The sequence below is a fragment of the Rhinopithecus bieti genome, unplaced genomic scaffold (assembly GCF_001698545.2).
Source record: "Rhinopithecus bieti isolate Rb0 unplaced genomic scaffold, ASM169854v2 scaffold_73682, whole genome shotgun sequence".
Lineage (NCBI taxonomy): Eukaryota > Metazoa > Chordata > Mammalia > Primates > Cercopithecidae > Rhinopithecus > Rhinopithecus bieti.
In genome coordinates, this window is record NW_016829166.1 from 2,735,938 (window position 1) to 2,738,161 (window position 2,224).

General features: G+C 47.7%; 1 pseudogene; it reads right to left on the reverse strand.

The window, feature by feature from the left end:
* Positions 1-630: 630 nt before the first annotated feature.
* On the reverse strand, positions 631-2,008 carry LOC108523911 (60S ribosomal protein L27a-like; annotated as a pseudogene).
* Positions 2,009-2,224: the final 216 nt, after the last annotated feature.

The following is a 2,224-nucleotide window of genomic DNA, read 5'->3' on the forward strand; positions in this document are numbered from 1 at the left end:
TATAGTGATGAGGTTTGGGCTTCTAATGCTACTGTTGCCCAAGTAGTGAACATAGTACCTCATAGTACCTGATAGGTAGTTTTTCAACCCTTGCTCTCCTCCCCTGATAGGTAGTTTTTCAACCCTTGCTCTCCTCCCTCCCTCCCCCATTTTAGAATCTCCAGTGTTTATTGTTCCCATCTTTGTGTCCAAATGTACCCAAGGTTTTGCTCCCACTTATAAGTAAGAGCATGTGGTATTTAGTTTTCTGTTCCTGCATTAATTCACTTACAATAACGGCCTCCGGCTCCATCCATGTTGCAAAGGACATTATCTTTTTTATGGCTGCATAGTATTCCATGGTGTAAATGCATCACATTTTCTTTATCCAGTCCACTGTTGATGGGCACCTGAGTTGACTGCATGTCTTTGTAATTTCAAGCAGTCTTTTCATGTTTAGCTAGAAAAGTCATTGCTTTGTCTTTCCCATGTAAACCTCTTAGAAGACCTAGGCTAATGAACATTGAAATGAAATGTTGAAGGTGCTTTGAAGCATTCTTTCTTTTGGGGTAGGCTTCAACCTCATACGTTTGTTCAAATTTGTTGAAAAGAATAGTTCAAAATAGTCTGGCCTTTTATGTAAGTTTAAGTCTAAGTGTTTGAAATCGGAGAGCCAGATGAGGAGTTGGACCTAAGGTCTGTTTCTAACGCTGGCTCCACGGGGCTCAGACCTTCACAAGGTGGGTGCGGCTGGGGACAGGTGGGAAATGTGGCAAACGGCTTGAAGACGTGCACGTGGCAGCCTGGGGAGGCTGTCTGCAGGCGTGGAGGGGTGAATTGTCAGTGAAGGTGAGGAACAGCAGAAAGGAGAGGCAGGCAGGGTGCAGAAAAGACCCCAGGTATGATGGACAAAGCGGGGCCCGAGGAGCCACCCCTGTGGGGAAGCAGTGGGGCGGGGAAGGACTCGAGTCTCTGGCACCTCAGCACTGTGTGCCAGAGGAGAGACAAGTTGTGTGTGGCTTTATTCTCTCCATATCCATTTCTTTTTGTTTTGTTTTGTTTTTAAAAAGTATTTAGCATTTAATGAACCTCCTTCCATGTGGCTTCAAGCCACCAGGACACAGGCCCCCCAGCATTCTTAATCTTCTCCTCAGCTCATCAGAATTGGGCCTTCACGATGACAGCCTGCTTTGGGAGCTTTGCCTTTCCCAGAACTTTGTCGTAGCTTAGTTGTACCATAGCAGTGATGGGAGGAGCCTCTTGGTGGTGGTGGTGTTTTTTTTTTTTTTTTTTTTGAGATGGAGTCTCTCTCTGTCATCCAGGCTGGCGTGCAGTGGCACAATCTAGGCTCACTGCAACCTCTGCCTTCCAGGTTCAAGTGATTCTCCTGTCTCAGCCTCTCAAGCAGCTGGGATTATAGGCGCCTGCCACCACGCCTGCCTAATTTTTGTGTTTTTAGTAGAGACGGGGTTTCACCATGTTGGCCAGGCTGTCTCGAACTCCTGACCTCAAGTGATCCGCCTTCCTTGGCCTCCCAAAGTGTAGGGATTATAGGCGTGAGCCCCTGCACCCAGCCCTTCGTCTTGTTTTTAGCAGCATTCACCTGTGTCTGCTCACTGGCCATAGTCCACAGCTTGTCAAAGTTGACGGTTGGGCTGAAGCTCTGTTTCCCTTTTAAGTGGTAATGCCTCACACCTACTTTCCCGCATAACCTGGGTGACATTTGTCAAAGCTGATCCTGTGGTGATGCACACCACCAGCATTACCACAGCCTCCACGCTGCTTCTGCACTTGGTGATGTGGCTGTGGCTGTGGCTCGCGTGGCCCTGAAGTTTCCAGCTTTTCCTCAGTCTGGATGGCATGCCAGACAAAGAGGAAGATTTCTACAAAGTCTCTTAAGGTATTGAGCGCCTATTTCTTCTTTTAAAAATGGGTAAGCTGAGCACCATTGTGCATGCCCCATAATCCCAGCTGCTTGGGAGGCTGAGGTGGGAGGATCGCTTGAACCCAGGAGTTCGAGATCAGCTTGGGCAGAGGGCAATTTTTCTTTCATTATCATTTTGATGTAGAAAATCAGTAACATCTTCTCTGCCAATATGAAAACATGTTTTTCTTTAAGCAGAGTCTTGCTCTCTGCCAGGTTGGAGTGCCACGGTGAGGTCATAGCTTACTGCACTCTTGAACTCCTGAGCACAAGGGATCCTCCTGCCTCATCCTCCTGAGTAGGTGGGACAACAGACATGCA